This window comes from Saccostrea echinata, unplaced genomic scaffold (genome assembly GCF_033153115.1).
Source record: "Saccostrea echinata isolate AGI-Se365-2 ecotype Australia unplaced genomic scaffold, CSIRO_AGI_Sech_v1 ptg000007l, whole genome shotgun sequence".
Classification (NCBI taxonomy): domain Eukaryota; kingdom Metazoa; phylum Mollusca; class Bivalvia; order Ostreida; family Ostreidae; genus Saccostrea; species Saccostrea echinata.
Genome location: NW_026889756.1, coordinates 661,758 through 682,034, shown reverse-complemented (window position 1 = coordinate 682,034; position 20,277 = coordinate 661,758).

The window sequence follows — 20,277 nt, the reverse complement described above, 5'->3', positions numbered from 1 at the left end:
TTTTCGGAATTAAAAAAAAAAAACAAAACAAAAAAACTTTTAAAAGAACCTCCGCTATACTTCAGCTTAACCAGAAAGGTGAAATAGGTACGCCCCAAAAAATTAGACTTTTTCAGTTGACCACCAGTTAACAAAACAATATAAATGAATACAAAACAAATATCGCCCTTTTATTTTCACACTCTTTTCTATCGTTGAGATATTTACAGCGAACTGATTACACTGTTCATGTGTATTGTGTGTGTGGCTTCACAAGACACTCTAATAATAAAGCTAATCAAAATAGGAGCAAAGGTAACTTTTGGTAGGTACGTAAAGGATGTTACATTCCTTAAATAATAAATAAAATATTCAGACTTGAAAAACTTTCCTGATATAATTTGAACCAATCATTGATTCTTTTTAAAGAATTTAATGTTGAATCTTTTTGGTTGGAATGTGTGATTGTGTAAGAGGCATCAGCTGAACCCCCTCCCTCCCTCTCAAAGTCCAAGTTCAATTTACTCACTCAAACCAAAGTATTGGTAAGTAAGATACAAAATTAGTAACATACTAACGTTATATACAGTAGTAAGAGGTACATATATACAATACTACAAAATGCCGAAATGAAAAGAAATAAGGAAGAAAAAAATCAAGGAGGAAAGACATATATATTTTTTCGTAATAAAAATAAACAGTTTTCTTTTTTTTTTCGGTTTGGAGCGACATAAGTTCCATAACTGAGATAAGGACGTTAACCGAGACTTCCACTTGTAGAAGTAAACATATGTAGAAGACCGAATCTTGTGGACCACTTCATTCAGTACTTAAAATTCTGAGTTCTAGACAATTAAGATTTACCATTTCAAATTATTCAACACGTTAACATGTATGTTTGAAATAAGTTGAATCTCTTGACGAACGCTTATAATTAGAACTCATGCAAATAATATTTAAAACTACTCGTTCATATTACTGAAAAGAGGGTATCTACGCAGCGCCAAGTCAAAAGAGCCTCTAGCATGCTGGAGTACTGATATGTTGTATACCCCAGATCTTTACAGTAACACAAGTGCATGAAAGATCTAATTTCAAATTGTAAAAATTCCTGCTTTCTTAGAATTTAATAGCTAAAACTTTTTGTTTAGATAAATACATTGATTTGAATTACGTTTAATCTTTGATATTCAAAAATCACTATTTATATTTATTATTAAAAAAACTTTAATTATATATGGCATTCTGTAAACACATGAATCTCCGTGTTTGCAAAGTATAGTTAAATGATAGTTTATGTAGTTATTCAATATAAGTTATCATTTGTACACAATATTTACTGTTTACTGGGTATCCTTTTATTTTGTTAATTAATTAATAATCATTCATTCATTATAGATGACTATTTCAAAAAAAAAAAAAAAAATCTATATTCATTTCGTGTCGCTGGAAATGTCATTGTTAGTCACGATTTTCATCAGAACGCTGCTAGGTTAAGGACTCCCATATCTACTTCAGCCTATGGAGAGGTACGGGAAAACGATTATGACGTCACGTTAAAACAATTCAAATGAATCTCTATAAATAAATATTATATGTTCTTTTTAAAACACACTAAAATACTTTCGTTTCTTATAAATTTTATCAAGATAAATGAATGTACATCTTATCTTGCCAAAATAGCACTTTGGGTGTGTAGAATGAAAGTCAGCTTGATCTCGCTGTATTTACTGAGATTTCTTAGTTTGACACGCAGTTACTCTGTACTTGAGGAGTGGAACAAGGTATTATCGTAGCTCGTAAAAATAAAAGTAAATACGAAACAAGCTTAATTGGACCAAAAATAAATACATATTCTAAAATAAATTTATCCATATTTGATTGTCAAACTAAATTGATAATGTGTGGAACTTATATATAGCCGAAGGGCGCACATTTGTACAGTAATGTGCTAGAATGAGGGGTCCAGTCCCTCAAAAATACCAAAAGTTCAACAATATCCGCTTCACTATAAATTCTGAATTTTTAAACACGTGAAGCTATTATTCCTACTACTCTGAAAAGTGCTGGGAGCTGGTTGTGCATTGTTTATTTATTCCGTAATGTAACATTATTCAAGTGCACATTACATATATGTTTGGAGTTTATAGAAGGACGGCTAAATTTTATACAATTCCCAAGCATGAGGAAGTTACTCCCAGCACTTGTCATGTTAAGAAATTTGTCTTTAACAAAAGTGAATAAATTTTATAGCGGAAAGATACCCGTATATAGTTGAACTTTTACGATCTTTGTAGTAGTACATATATACTGTAGATTCCTTATTTTTCGCAAGTACTTATTATCACGAAATTGCTCTTTAACATCAAAAGCGCAAGAACAATAATTTGCGAGTGGGCGGTTGATCAAGATATTTTACATAGATTTCAGTACCATAAAAATAAAAGCGAGTAATTTTATTTCGCGAGTGGTGCTTCTCGCGAAATTACTCGATAATTAATTCCTCGCGTATATTTAGGAATCTACAGCATTCTAATTTTAAACCTGTCACGGGACAAACAGCTGATGTAAGCGATGTCGCTTTGGCCGAACTCAGCAGAGATCCGATATATACAAGTGCAAATACCACAATGCATATTCATAAAAAAAACTAATGCTGTTAAAAATAAATTTAAAATTGTATTCATTTTCTCTGAGTATATAAGGCGTATATTTTATGGGCGTCCTTAACCTAGCTGCGAAAGTCAATTGGAAATCGGACGCCATCCGATTTTCAATCAACTTTCAGATTTTGCTTTCGACTTTTTTGTGGCGGCGGCTAGAAAAGTTTCTGAGGGTCGCCAGGTATTTATGTGGCGGCCGCCAGAACGCTATTTGGCAGCCGTCAGAAATATTTATTTTGAAGACTCCAGGTATATGTTTCGGGTGGCCACCGAATAATAATGTGGCGGCTGCCAGATAAAATATATTTTTTTCTTACTTGGCCCCTTCGGGTTTCGTAGCAATATGATGTTTTTAAATAAACTTTATTATTTATTTATCCATAAATAGCTTTATTTTTTTTTTAATTCGTTTTGATTTTTAAAACAGAAGCTGGACGTCATAAAGTGGCGACAACCGTTTAACTAAGCGAGCAGTTAGGTAATCTTATGACCTAGGCTGGGAAATTGTTCAAGTTTATTAAAAGAGTTAATTCCGTGACCTTTTGCAAACGTTAATAACATGAAATATCTGAGATGGATAACTTGGTTACGAAAAGAGAATTAGATACAGTGTCGAATTTATGCTTAAATCGAATTTTATCACACGCAGCTAGTTTAAGGACTCCCATTCTTATATCAGTCTATGCAGAGGTTTGGGAAAACGATTATGACGTCACGTTAAAACTATACAAAAGAATCTCATCGATTAAAGACTAATTTTCTTTTCATACACATTCATACAGAGTCTTTTCTCATAATATGATATAAATATAAATCGAGGTCTAACTTATTTCGCAATAATAACACTATTTGAATGTAGAATTAAAGCCTCCTTGATTTCCCTGTACTGAGTGAGATGACGTCACTGACTAGTTTGACAAGCAGTTTCTCTATACTTGAGGAGTGGATAAAACTATTATTGTAGCTTGTAAATATGAAAATAAAAATAAAACGAGTGTGATCTGACCAGAATGGAGACACATTCTTGAATGTATAAATCAATATTTTATGGTCTTATTATAATGGAAATGTGTAAATGTCAAATAAAGACACAGCAAGGTACACTAGTACAGCGACGTATTAGACTGACGGGCACAGCCCCAGAAAATCTCAAAAGTTCAACGATATCCACTTCACTATAAATTATAAGTTTTCAAACACGTATAGCTATTACTCCTACTATTTTGAAAAGTGCTGGGAGCTGGTTGTGCGCTGTTGCTTTATTCCATAATTTAACATGATTTCAATGCATATTATGTCAATGTAGGAAGTTTATCGAAAGATGGCTAAATTTCACATAATTCCCGTGTATGAGGAAGTTGCTCCCACCACTTTTCATGTTAAGAAATTTGTCTTAAAGAAAATACAATCAATTTCATAGCGAAAAGATATCCGTTTATCGTTAAACTTTTACTAATTTTATTTTGAACTTGTAGCCGTACATATTTTTTCTAATTTTAAAGATGTCACGTGACAAACAGCTGATGTAAGTGAAATCGCTTTGGCCAAACTAAGCAGAGACCCGATAATTACATATGCAAATAGTAGAATTCCCAATCATCAAAAGTCATGCTGTTTAAAAAATTATCAACACTATATTCATTTTCTGGGAATATTTTAAGGCGTGTTTCCTTTGGGCGTCCCTAACCTATCTGCGGAGTCACTATTCTATATTAAATTCACAAACGCCAAGAGTTACCTTTTGACGTCGTGAGTGTTGCGCCGACAGATATTTTGTAAGATTCATTTACCTGAGAGAAAAATCTTATTTATAGATATATTTGAATGATTTTTTTATGCATTATCCAAAAATTGTTGATTATGGTGTATGCCAATTTTTAACTTTATAGTATTTAGTAAAACAAAAGATATTGAAAATGTTCGCGTTTTTCTTGGACAACCCTCGTATATCTTTTCATTTGCATTGTTCGTACGGGTAAATGTTATATATTCATTATAAAGTTTATCTCTAAATTGTCGATTGATTATGATTTTTAAACCTTCCGTATATGTTTACGTTTTATACATTAAATTCATTCTCTTTAAAATAAAAGTAATGATTAGAAGACCAGAAAAATATTCGCATAAAATAAATACCATATCCTGTAAGAAAAATAATAATAAATTGGTTCATTTTTGCCTGTCCTATTTCATTACGAGTTTGATGTTATGAAAAAGTCCACGTTCCCCTTAATAAAATGTCTACTCTAAAAATATAGGAAAAGGGGTATACTTTAATTTTCAACTATAACTTGACCGGAAAAAGAGGAACAGAAATATTTCATATTTGTTGGAAGATGAGAAATTTATCTACAAATATCAAAATTCCATTATATTTCGTGATGGGTCGAAAAACTGCCTTATTGAAACTCCCACTTTCAGTTTTGAAAACAATTATTCAAATGAAAGACTTAAGTTAATTTACTATCGTTAATTTTAAATTCATCATGGATTTTTTAAATTGATTTCTTTGTAGTTAAATATTCTGAACTTCTTGAAGAGGTACATATTCTCCTGCATATTTTTTATCGTGCTTAAAAACTATCACCTTGGACTCAATAATGGATCAGTAAACATGAGGAATCGAAAGGCGTGCAGAGCAACATTTTTGTACCGATATTTCTTAAATTGTTTTTTTTTTCTTTTAAATCTGACGACAGAAGTATTTTATGATATGTTGGGCACACTAAATTTTAAATATATAAATGTGAAAAAAAAATTGACTCTTTTTTTTTCAATTTAAGTGCTCTTCCTTAATATTTTGATAATGCAAAAGGAACTTAACTATTAAAAAGCATTTATATCTGTTTCCCCTTCATTGTTTTCTAAAATAGTTTGATTGAAAGTTGATATCCATCACATATTAGCCAGTGCCGTAACATAGAAACGGACAATGCTTGAAAACACAATATTATATACCCCTATAAGAGAAATATCAAAATATTACGAATGGACGTAACAAGACAATTCACGAAAAAGGGATCGTTCATTGTATTCACGGTTGCATACATGTAATTTACTTCTTCGATCTTATGGAGATTTCAATAGATAATATCCCCAGAGAAACCTCAAATCCACTTCTCGTCTTAATCACAACCGTGGCGCTACAATACAATTCAGTGAACCGAAGGGGTTCCCACAAGGGTATAGAATATGGGATATTGAAGGATTCACTCATTGATTCAGTCTGACGGAACGAAGGATAAGGGAGATATCAAAAATAAACTTATAAATAGATTCACAGTTCACACTTCTGTCATTACACAAAAAAATTAACAGATAAGCTATTATTACTAATATATGTATTTTTTTAAGTGATTGGATAGTACAAAATTTCAGATTTTTGAAAATCCATATTTTCATACAGATAAATTAGGTGTCGATAATGAAAGGAGTGGAAAAAAAACCCCTAAATGTTGATCAATATAAGTACAGTTTTTCCCTATATACTAAAGAGCCCCCCCCCCCCCCCCCCCGCCTTTTTTTCAAAACACTTCGTGAAAAAAAAATAATGTTGTCATAGAGTGGTGGGGACGTGGACAAGACTAGAAGAAAACAGTAGGTTTCAAGATAATTACCGGTATTTCAAGATATTGTTATAATTCACAAAAACTTGTAAACAATAACTACTCCCGATACGGGAATAGTGCCGCTATATGGAAAGTAAAGGCGAGTTACCTTCGTTCTTAAGATGTAAGTATTTCTATATAGATTAGAGATTAAAGAAACTGAGTGCAACAGACTTGTCCATGCTTCAAAATAAATGACACTGTATACATTGACACACAGTAAACGATGAAAGAAATCATTGCACCTGACCTACTTCGTCTTGGGTATTTAAATATGTTACAAATCAATAACATCGACTGTTAAGTCTCATTTACATGTAGCACTGCTACTAAGTTTTGAATTTCCACCGTTGATTATGGACGTTTCTTTGTACGTGGAAAACTTGCTAAGCAGCAAAAGAAGAGGCAAGTGGATTTTATTCACAGTAGATTTAAGGATAAATATGATAATTGTAAAGTAGCTAACTAATTCTGTCCTTAATGTGCTTCTGGAATATGTATAATACAAAGTCTTTTGTACCTTAACAGTTATTTGTGATGTGCTTCTTTTGCTAGATAGAGATGAGTAAGATAAAAGAAAAGTCGAGGCGTCCACGGTCGAAGCCGTATGATCGTCCAGTGGGATCTTCCTCAATAAAGCAACATGGTGATACTGCAAAAGACCGATATCCTAGTGATGGCAAAACTTCATATTCTCCTGAAAAAGAAATTTAAATTTGATATTTGTGCATTCTTTAATAAGAAGCGGGATAAAGAATATAATAGAGAGGAACCTGAAGCATCAAAAATAAAAAAAGGATATAATAGACAAATTGACAGAAGGATCACCCACAAATAAAGATAAAAACAATTATGATAAAAATCAACAAATAAGGGGATCTGTTGCGCTGAAAGCTGGTGGAAATATAGATTGCTTGAGCAGTTCTTCAAAAATTATTGATGCATTAAATGCTGAGTCGAAGAAGAGGCTGACACGTCCAGATCCACCTAAACCTGAAAATAAGAATTGTTAATGAGATTTACTCTTGCAAAATTTCATAGAATGTCAAATAAGCTGAAATGTATTTTTTATTTGATTTTCATGCTGTATCTTAAATTGTTCATTATAATGATATGGATTAAAAATCCTGAGGTACACAACATTAGTAATATTGTTATTTCTGATTTGTTCCTTGTACAATAAAAGAACAATTCAACCTGAAGTTATCTCTTTTTCTTGTAATGAAAATTACCCTACCCCCTACTCAAGCATTAATAGTAATGTTTCTCTAAGGACAATGATAAAAAAAGTAGTAGCCTATGTATTTCCTAATGTTAAGCATCTATTTGTTCATAAAATTTATTATGAATAAAAATACAGGGTGAACAGAAATTTGAGAAGGTGCGTTAATATCATTTATATCACATATGTTAAAACATAGAAAACTAAACTACGAGTTTTAGTTATTTCTTAAGTAATATGTACATGTTCGTTTATGGTAGATGCAGGCTAGCTTTTCTTGGTGGCGGTGGGGGGTGGGGGGGGGGTGGGGGGGGGGTGTAATTAACCATTCCTTGTCAAAGAACAAAAAAAATTCTCTATGAGTTTTACATTCCTTTCTTTTTTTTCTGCATAAGTTTAAGCTTCGGTAGTAAACTTGCGTTTCTCTCTGTTTTTTGTAACCAGTGAAAAATCCTTTTGCTTTGTATTTATAAAAAATCAAGCTATTCCTCAAACGATGAATAAGTAAAAGACAAATTTGCCTCATTTGCAACAAAATCAAGAGATAGTAAAATGTTTTGATCTGAAGTAATGTGCAGGTTCATAAAAACTAAACGTGTAGATATAATTGATATTGCTCTCACGAAAAAAAATGATGGTAACATCTCTAATACATACCAATCCAAAATTAAAATAACAGACACCAATATTAGTAACCTTTGTTATTATTATTTATTCATCTATTTATTTATTTTTTTGCTTTTGTTTTTATCAATTAAATTAATGAAATCCAGATTGCTTCTTATTTATTGAAGCATAAATTCGATAACGTTACACATTTACATTTAGACTTCTGTTTTCTGAGAGACTGTAGACAGTTTAGATACATTTCCCATGTTTCATAAGGACATATTTCTATATTTATAAAGTTAAACGCTCCGAAATTCTACATAAACACAACAGGGAATCTTTTATAAAGAAATCTACTGTCAAATGAACCAGTTTAGATTTAAATAAGAAACAATCTTTTCTATTGTTTTTATTATTATTATTATTATTATTATTATTATTACTATTATTTATATTAATGAATTTGAAATTGTGACTTTTAGTTCTACTTATAAAGACATTGCATGAAATATATGGAGATAACGAACAGTATTCAAGCTCAAAAGTCGATTAAACAATACAAAATAGGAGCAGATCAAACACGGACCTCTGAACATCAGAGGTGGGAAAAAGTGCCATGGAGGAGTGAGCATCCCCTGCCGACCGGTCACACCCGCCCTGTGCTCCTTGTCATGATCGGGAAATAACGGAAAAATCCGTCGACAATTCAGTGTGTAAATAATGACCTAACAGTTAGTTTGAAAAACGTCAGTCAGCATTTGACTCAATGATAAATTGTATTTGCTGACAAGGTCATTGTATCGACCATAGAACTTACGAAAGGATGACTTTAAACGAGACAGCTGATATTTTTGTTTCATCAACTTGTTTGTCAATAATTTACCTCGTTTTAGAAATTGTACATACGTAGAGCATGCTCTTGCGTATCGAATCAACTGAGAGATATATACCCCGTGTGCAGGTGATGAAGGTATATTGCTGCATAAGTAAGGGAAGTTGACGATTGAAAAGTTAAAGTCATCACGTTTATCATAAAGCTTGGTTGTTAGATTACCATTAACGTCTTTTTCAAGTAAATTATGCAAATATGAAACAGATGTGTCAGACTCTGCGGTATCTTTTATCTCAAGCTCACCAGGATATATGATTTCCAAGCATTGTATAAAATAGATATATTTTGATACCAGAGTCGTTATGGGGTTACGTTTTGTTCAGAACCTGAAACATTATTTACTTATAAATCTTCATGAAAAGGCTTTTCGAATTCCTCGTACACTGAAAATTGTATTTTTTGAAAAAAGATTCCGCGTTCTGCTCACTGGATTGGATTTAGACATTGGATTTTAATTGAGTTATGATACATGGTCAGTAAATTAGATAAAACGTATTCTCACCACACCAAAGACGATAATTGATTTTAAATCAAATATATTGTTTTCCACATTTCCATTTTTCCTTCTTCCCGAACTAAGTAGATAAAGCAATATGGTGCTATCTTGTACCATTCATTATTATTTTTTAAACGACGTAAATTTATGTATTCAAAATTCAGCCAGAATTTTTATTAGTTTATATATAACAAAATCTTACATAGTTTTCATAAAACATCCATTGTTTATCGGCATCCTGAACTAGCGAGCGCAACTTATCAAATTTAGTTTCAAAATCATCTCACGTAAAACGTCCAAATAATGGATACGTCTGAGCGGCTTAATAAAAGACTTTTACGAAAACAAGTAATCGAATAAATATTCATAGTGACATTGAACAGAAATTTTATATGTCGTTTTTTTTTTGTTTATTCGATAACAAAATTCCTTGATGTACATGTATATTTTTGCTGAATACATTAAACTAGAGAAATTGTTGAGAAGTTTGGTCTATTTTTTTTTTTCTTTATTACTTATTTCAGTTCTGTTCTCTCTAGTAGTTTTCGTCCGACTGTCTTCCATTTATTAACCTTCAATTTGTTTTCCTACATGATTGGACGGACATCAGTATATTAACATTTTTTCTCATTTTTAATTGAATTCAGCCCGTCCATTTCGTGGTTTGTGCACTGTGATCCATCAATAGACAAAGAGCGAGGAGAAAATAATTATTTTTATCAGATTTAGATATCAATTTTCTTTTTTTCCGCTTAATCTTCCTTGTTTTGATCCATTTTCCCGCCATATTTTCCTTTTTTGATAACCAGTTTTCCTTACATTATCTTTCATTGATATTCCCTTTAAATCAATTTTCTGAGAGTGGTCATTTCTAAAATTAAAAAAAAAAAAAATCCTAAGCATACAAGAACAAACAAGGATATGTTAAAGCCTCAGCATTTATTACATAGCTCATACGAGTGAGAATCATCAATTCTAAGTAACACTTTCATAGAATTCTCAACTTAATGAAATTCAATTTTCTCAATTCTCAATTCTTTCAATTTTTTTCTCTCTCAATTATACAATTTTAATTTTCATTTTCGTGTTGTCTCACACGTCTGTAATCGACACTGGAGATCTATAGCTCGCTGGTCTTATAAAATATGGGTTTTATTTATAGTGTTGGTGTTTTTTTTTTTTACGAAGTATGAAATAAAAATAATAATACATTAAGAAAAATATTACTATTTTATTATTCAAACGCTCTTCCGTTTTTTTAGCTGAGTCTTCAATAAAAGTTTACGATTTTCTTGTTATATAGAAGCTTGTTATTAGAAAATGTTATGCCTGCACATGTTGGTTTTACTTCTTATTAAAGGTTTGCCTATTGAACCAGGTATATAGCATCAGGGCATTTATGTTAAATATTAAAATGGAATAATAAAATTAAATTGATTATATAATAAAATCTCCCAAAAAAATTAAAACACACAAGTTCATTAAACATTCCAGCCGTAAAAAATGTACCATTATACAGTAAAACAGATAAAGATTGAAATACACAATTGTCAGAAATGAAAAGATCATTAAATAGCATTGAGAAATGAAAGGAAGTCGTTAATGATTTTTTCAATTATTTTATCAATTACTTATAAAAGCAGCACATATTTTTTTTAGCTTTGAATCTTTCAAAATCTGTTACGGTTTTTATTTCATTTGTTTTTTTTTTTTTTTTTTTAATTTTTTTTGGACGATGCTGACTTGTTCACTTGACACTCTGCTAGGTGAAGCAAACTAGGAGACCGCTCCCTGTGTGCGCTACTGAAATCGGGGTTCTCTTTCTGTGGTCAGTTTGAGTCCACTTGGGGAGCGTTTTTGGTGCAGTCCGGCTAAGCTCGATGTAAGCTCTAACAAAAGGAACCCGAGCAAACCCGGAAAGCGAACCCCTGGTTCTTTTGGGTTCCGCTTTCTGCTAGGTTGTGTCTGGTTGATACTGCACATCTCCATGTACATACGGAAAATAAAAAATAAATTTCAATCGCCTTTTTTATGTGGTCATATTCTCATATTTATCAGAATGCTCTCTTCATTCATCGGTCTCCTTATAATGCTGTGTTCTACGCATTCACAACCTTTATATTCAAGTTCAATAGATGGTTTTCTCCGTGAATTATCCACTGAGGAGAATATACAGGAATTACAAACCTTTGAAATAAACATGGAAACACAAATCACTACATTGAAAAAAGAAATATCTTTCATCAAAGGTAAGTTATGATGTTCGTTATTGAAGAAGTAAACCATTGCAAAAACGAACTCTTGAGTTTTCAAGTATGAAGGATAAAATCCTTTAAGTTATAATGTTAATTAATTATTAATGACTTAAAAAGTATTAAATTCTGCAATCAACAATTTCTTCCAAATGTTTGGAACAGTGGAATATAAAACGTTGAAGGTCCTTTTGAAAAATAATCTTTCGTAGAACTGCGAACATATGGATTTGAGAAAAAAATAATAATACATAAATTTAAGTTTACTTAAAATTTTTTATTGTAATCAATAAGTGTCCTCCTTGAATGTTCAAGTCTGAAATATTGTACAGTGATGTATTATAATGGACATGGGTCTGAACTTTCCCTAGTGCGGTAAAGTCAGTGGCGTTTTCAGACCCATTTTCATGATTTTTCTGTTAAGTCTAAGTTGTAATTACTGGAAATTTGGATTATCTCCCTTTACAAAATTGGTTTATTTCTCATATTTATATTTTGTGTCTACTAAAATTATATGCCATTGTTAATAATACTTTTGAGAATTTCAAACAAATTATTAAACGTCACAAAGGTGGCAACACACGACAAACTGTTTTACAGACTTTTTATTCATTGAAGGAGGATAAGATATGGTGTTCTAGTGATGAGAGGATTATGAAAAGAAATAAGCAATTTAATGTGTAACTGGGCTATCAAAATACTTCTTGCATTAATATAAATGTACTTTATATTAAAACAACTGAGGTATTTTGTTTGCCATTATGACATTATTAAAATTAATACATGTATTATTATATCCGTTTAAATACGGTGGCTAGTATATTCATAGTGAAATAGTATAGGGGGTATGCTCTTCACAAAATTTACGCATATGTGGGAACTTTATATTTTTATCATCTTGTAAAATATTATATCGCAGATTCTGTGAAAAAAAAAATTGTGGAAAACGATTGTTATTCATATAAAGCAAAGGTATCAAACAGCAAGAGAAAGACTGGGAACCTGTTCTCGTTTCATTTGACATCTTTATTTGGAGTTTGTTTCGAAATTCAAATATACTTCTTAATAGTTTAATATATTTTCCATTTTTTTTTTTAATGATATTCATTATATGTATAACTTATATGTTTTTAAATGTAATCAGTATATAAATTTAATATATATATATATATATATATATATATATATATATATATATATATATATATATATATATATATATATATATATATATATATATATATATATATATATATATATATATATATATATATATATATATTTACGTCATCTTTTAGAGCAAAACGCAAAACTTCTACAAATATTAGAGAGAATTCAAACTGAACTCACAAAACTGGAAAATAAAATAACAAATACAACCAAAGGTAATTATGACATGATTCATAAATAAAAATGAGAGTTACATATAATCAAGAGCATTTATTGGGTTTTTGTTATGAAGGTTTAATCTGTTTTTTTTAATATTAAGATATGTCCCCAAAGTTATGTTCACCAAATTGGATATTGTTCAACTTTTCTTGTTACAAAATCGTAGCACAGAAGAAATCGTGGGACAACGCAGCTGTAAGCATTATTTATTATGACTACTAACATAAGCATTAGTTAAATATAAGTCGAATCTACGTGGAAACAGTTGTCTTTCTTATATGAAATTTGCAGATGAAATGCTTACAATATGGCGCAAAATTGGTCGAGATAGAGTCGAATGAAGAAAACGGCTTTCTGAAGCAAAGAATCAGCATCTATAGTAAATATGGTATGTATTTAATAATTCGAATTCATGAAGTATCAACATTTTTTTCTTGTATTATCGTAATCGAATCTAATATTCTATTTATCTTACCCGATAGATCATTTTTGGATCGGGGGTACAGATGAAATCATAGAGGGAAGGTTTGTTTGGGCCTCTACCGGAAGTTCCCTGACGTTCACGGACTGGAACATAGGGGAACCAAATAACGATAAAAGCAATGAAGACTGCATTGAAATCACACATAAACCAAGAAGAAGTGAAATGTGGAATGACAACAACTGCGCTTCTGAGTTTTACTTTATATGTGAGAAAACCCGTTGATATCTGAATTAGAAAAACCCCGTTGTTATTGCATCATAACTTGTAAACAAGTGCATACAAAATACTGTATGTCCTCCATCAAAATAGTTTCAACTTCAGAGGATGGTTTTGTTGAAGTAAAATCAAAATTCAATGTTGGGCTATTTCTTTCTTTTTGTATACATTACAGGGGACGTTTTATACTAATTACAACTACAATATATCTATATTTACTTATGTCCATTCACTTTCATAGTTAATAAAAACATTGCTTGATCTTTTTTCTTTTAAATAAAACGAAACATTACCTAAAAATAAAACGAACTAGATGCTGTCATGAGACAGTAATACCCGCACTAAGGTGTTTGCCTCTAAATGCGCATTCCTTCATATTAGGCTCACCAAGGAAAAAGTCAAAATAATTCTATAAATTACACAGTGCATATACATGTATTCGTCAATTTGAGCATAAAATGCTCAGGTGAGCCTCTTATTGGTATTTCATTTACATACTTTATTAACTAACAGAATTTAATTAATGATGTAAATTAGGTTTTGATAAAAGGGGGATATAAGTTTTTGACCCATAATTGGAACTTTTTAAATTTATTTTCTCAACAACAAATAATATTGTATTTTAGTAATAGCGTTTTTGATGAATTTTTAAAAACGTGCAAACTTTTTTTTAGTATTTGATTAGGCAAAAACCTCCTTGAAAAGCTATACCCAATCAATTTTGTCACCCCCCTCCCTAACACACACACACACACACACACACACACACACACACACACACAAATTGCTTGTTTTTGGAAATAGGCCTAGATGGCAAAGTTACGTTTAAACATCGCTTGTTATGATAATTTAAAATTTGTTCTTGTACTGTACATGTATGTGTACAACTTTTTGAAAATTTCTACGTCACATTTGGCTTGCGTCACCCTACTAGTACATGTACTAGTACTAGTTTTACCATTATCATTTTAACATTGCACATGGTGCAGCGTGGTGTAAGCATCATTACATGTATATTAGTAGAAATTAATTCATTTTGTGTTTTAATTGGATTATATTTCATGAAGTTGACAGGACCTATGACAGTCGGTAAGTACAAGTTTAAGTATTGATTGTGGTAAAATAACCGAAATGCAAATGGTTAGGTAAAAGTTTTAAAAAGTTCAAAGATCATCGGAGGCCACAATAGACGAATTCCACATTCTGGAGTGTTATCTCCCGTTGTGGACATTACATCCAGTTACAGGCACAGATCCAGATTTTTTTCCGGGAAAAAAAAACAAACAAATAAACAAAATAAACAATGACGATGGGGTCCATATTTTTAAAAGGGGGGATGGCGTCTAAAGTCATTTTTTATTTGCTTCTGTAAATCAGTATACATAGTCCTATTTAAATAACTCTGCACATTCCCGGGGGTGGGGTGGGGGGTTCCAATTTCCCTAGCCGCTCCCTGTTCCTGAAATGACAAATGATCATGTGACTCCAAAATAGTAGAAAACTTTTCCATATGACTATACATAATTTTGTTTCTTGTGTTAGTATGCTATGTACATCTAATACTTTAAGGTTATGAACCCCTGGAGGTCATCCCTACTCTCTTAATGAACTGGAAATGTTCACAATATGACTACAATTGTACATCAAATAAAATAAAAGTGCATCAATGATAAGATTGCTTGACATTTCATTCATGAATTTGGGTCAACCTGTGTACACTCCTAGAATTAGGAATGAAAATCATTCAAAAAGATGGACCATTAAACTTTTTGTATATATTCACATTTTATTATGTCAAAAAAAAGTATTAGTAACATGAACAAACAAGGGAAGGGGCGAGGGGAAGGAGTTATCTCTTTACGTCTTAATTGTTGAAAACTCCCATAATGAATCTTTACCTCAAATCCGACTTGTACGTCTTCATTATTCTTAAGTGGTGACAGGTGTCTCCATATGAGTTAAAAATTCCTGAGAGGAACATTTAACAACAAACAAACATTAATGACTTAAAAAACACAATATACATGTACATGTTTATTAGTCAACGGATATGCTTCTGGTCATATCTCTAGTTCTCCCTTGAATCAGAAATGAATGATATAATTATAAATATTTTAAGAATGATTAAGAGTTGAAAAGGTTTTGCATTTTCAAATTGCCTAAGCTCTCTGATTGAATTAGCTATACCAGTTTAGCTTTTTTTGCTACTCAAAGCACCTTGATTAACTATTTTTAATCATACTGTTTTCTGAAATGTGAAGTTTTTTTCAACATGGATACAAGTCATACCTTTTCAGCTTCTGAAAACAATGCATAAAAAAGCTGCTTTTTAAATACTGTAACTCTTACCAAGTACGTGTGATCATAAGTTTTTAGCTCACTTGAGTTTTTCTGGTTTACTGATCACATTTTGTCTGTCAGGGATCCATCTGTCCGCCTGTAAACTTTTCACATTTTTGTCTTCTTCACTAGAACCGCTGGGCCAATTTCAACCAACCCTGCCACAAAGCATCTTCGGGTAAAGGGGATTCAATTTTGTTCAAGTGAAGGGTCACATCCCCTATCAAGGGGGATAATCAAGAATTAGTGAAAAATTGGAGATATCATTTAAAAAAGTCTTATCAAGAACCACTGACTGGGCCCAAAAAGTTGAAACTTTCTTTACATAGACTTAGTGTAGATTCAAATTTATTCAAATCATAACCCACTGGGGTAGGGTGGGGCCACATATGGAGATCCAATGATGTACATACATGTAGAAAAATGCAGTGGATTTTTTCCATCATAAATCTTCTTCTCAAGAACAGCAAGGGCATTATTGTCATCCGTTTTCGCGAAAGGGACCTAGGGGACATTAAATCTCATTTGTCTGTCAGTTTGTCCGTTTGTCAGTCTATCTGTCTGTCACAATGAATTCAACCTTGGTCATAACTTTTGAATAATAAGAGATAGGGCTTTCATATATCACATGTACATTACCTACAAAAACTTTCTCAACATACAACGATTTTTGAACAAATGACCTTGACCTTGAAGTCTGACCTACTTTAAAAAAAAAAAACATTATTTTAAATTGAGCATTTTGAAAGAGAAAAGATAGGGCATTCATATTATACATGTATATCACCTGTGACAAGACCTTTCTAAGTATATCAGGACTGTCGACTTTATGACATTGACCTTCAAAATGTTCTATTTCCTTATAACTTTTGATTGAGAAGAGATATGACTTTCAAATTTGACATGCACATTACCTGTAACAATTTGTTTCTGAGCATGCTATGATTTTTTACCCCTTGACCTTGATGTTTTACCTAATTTTCAAAAATTTTAACTTTGGTGATAACTTTTGAATGACATATGATAGGGCGTGCATATTTGAAACAATATGTCATAAATAATGGCATCCCATCCACTAGGACACGGAAAGCAGGGGACCACAATTTTTTGAATTTGCTTGTTAGTCATTTTGATATGGAAACATCCTCATATAGTGTAGATTCAAGTTTATTTATGCCCTGCCATAAATATTGCCAAGGCATATAGTGTTTGTCATGTCCGACTTCAATCAAACGCCATATGCTGATACATACTGATGTAAGCTTTTCAACTGCATCAACCTTTTTGACTTTGACCCCACTTTTCTTAAATTAGTGTCTATATCAGTTTTGAATAAACAATTCAAGATATATTTATCAAACTTCATATGCTGATATATACTGCTGAGAGCTATCAATTGCATCAACTTTTTTTTTACCTTGACTTTTCCCTTGAATAGTGCAGAATAGTATTTGCAAATCTTAGATAGACCATTAATACAGATGTGAAACTTTTGTTTAGTGCCATTATTTATAAACTATCTAGAAAAAGTATTGAATTAATTCTACCGTGTTTTTGTGTACAAGGTTTGAATGTTTCACTCCGAGGTGCCTCATTAAATCGCCTTCTCGCAAGTGCATATACTTAATAGATCTTGATCGTCTTTTGAATAAACATAACAGAAATACTCCTTAACTTGAAAAATGTTGCTGCTATCCTGAAGTTGAGACCATCACCTAAAAATCACAAAGCACTTGGTAAAGGTCAATTATTTCGACTAGAGCTAAATAACTTGAAATTTAAACGAACAAAATGCGTATATTATTTAAAGCAGCAGCAGTTTCCATAAACTACAAGCTATGAAGAAAAATTTATCACCTAAATATTCAATTTTAACTAGGGTATATCCTTGCGATATTGAAATTTGTTGACATACATACAGTACACATTACAAGCATTTATCACATGACTGTCAAATAACGTGACCAAACCAAATTCAGTACTTGTGTCATGGTGCGGTACTTTTTTCCTGATGTTAGCCATACTTTAAATCAGATAAAAAACCTTTGGCTGAATTCCAACGTACTATAACTTCTAGGGGGCGGAGCTTAGCCGTACAATAACTTCCAATGTACTGTACAATAACTTCCAAAAGAACTCAATACTTTTTGATTTTTTTTCTTCAATCTCTGTAAGCATATACTACCTATCCAGAGGAAAAAATGAGAAACCTCACAAAATTCACTTCCCCCCTTTTCAATCTGAAAATGCATACGTGAAAACCATTTTCATGAAGATTACATGTAAACTCATTAGTTAACTAATTTACACAAAAATTTTAAAAATACACAGACTTTCTTGAAATACATGTATTCAAATTAAAACAGATAAATGAAATCCAACAAGATACTGAAAACGCACAGTTCGATAATTCCCTTAATAGCAACTGTTTTCTGAGTTGCAAACTGATACATGTTCGTATATACATGTATCTGGACTATTTCACACTACATTCCATAATTTTGATTCCTGTGGCTACAGTACTTGACTTGGACTTCCTTGGGACGTGCAAGCGTATCCCTAGTAACAGTAATGTAGCGGGTCATAGTGCGGGCGGATGCAGGTTTCCAGTATTGTGCCTGTATTTGTTATGGTTTTTGAAATACTCATACTGCTTAAATTAATCCACCAAATGCAATTGCACACTCGTTTAACATTGCTTGATGTCGCGTGCAGTTTGGTGCTGAAGGAGTGACTATGCAAATGACCATGACATAAGACATTTACAGACACTTTCTTTCGTTTGTACAGAGAGGCGTGACAGTCTCGTCGCTGCGCGATTCGACTGCCACGCCTCTCTGTACAATAAATCCCTTACAAACGAAAGAAAGTACTGTAATTGATATTAAAGACACGTGATAATAAAGTAGCTTTACAAAAATAAATTCAGTTTAAAAAGGTGTATAATTTTTCACATTTATATTCATATTCATTTATATATTGATTTCTGCGTAGTACGCCGTCGCCCGCGTGGCGCAGTGGTTAGAGCGTCTGCTCTAGAGTCGCGGAGTAAGGAGTTGATCCTTACGTCGCGGGTTCGATTCCCACTGTGGGACGTGGAGACCGGTCCTTCGAAGGATGAGACCGTATAAACCGAGGTCCCGTGTCGCAGTAGGTGCTGGCACGAAAAAGATCCCTCACTGCTCAATGGCCGTAAGTGCCGAGTATAGGTCAGAATTTGTAGCCCTCCATCGGCAAGTGGTGGCGCCTCCATATGAGTGAAAAATTCTCGAGAGGGACGTTAAACAACAAACAATCAATCAATCGTAGTACACCTTAACAGTGCTGCGGGATGAGGCCATAATGATGGAATCCAGGAGGTTCACTGACATCCTAGAGGAAAGAATGACCTTGACGGTCGAGGCTTACCGGTGTAAATCTGTTCCACGCTTATTGAAGGAATTTAGCAGTGTGGTGCATTAGGCCTATCTCGGAAGTAGATTGTGTATGCCAGACTCGGGAGTAGAGATGGTGGAGGACTCCTTCCTGGATTCTGCCATTTAGGATATCGTAGCTGCAGCTCTATCCCCAAGACCAGCCCAACCTTCTGTGACAGAGGCTGCCTATGGTCAAGTTTCTTGGGGATTACCGAGTTATGTAGACCCAGGCCCAACCCCGGAGGCAGATTTAGATGAGGTCGCAAAGGACCATGTTGCGGAAGGGACATCCCCGTATGATTCTGGCAGTCCCTGGTCATCTGTCAGTTCGACGCCAGAGGAAAAAAGCCCCTGTCGTTTGTACAAGCCAAGGCGTAGGCGTGGGCGACGCCAGAGGGCGAGCTTGCCCTCAAAAGCCTGATGGTGTGACAGGTGTCACAGTTTCTCAGTAGTGAGTGGGCTTGCCTACCTTGGTCCACTCTGTGAATGTTGGACGAAGGAAGGTCGTCTGGGAATTATTCTGGACGTACCACCTGGTTCGGAGTAATCCAGAATTTGTGTACCTATGAATAATCCATGGTGTGATTTTGCCTGGAGTTCTAAATTTCATCATTTTTTTTTCAAATTTCCAACTTTGATTTTTAAAAAAACAACAATTGCATTAGATTCAAATCGAAAACAGCTTGAAATATGAAGCGTTGCTTACTTTTT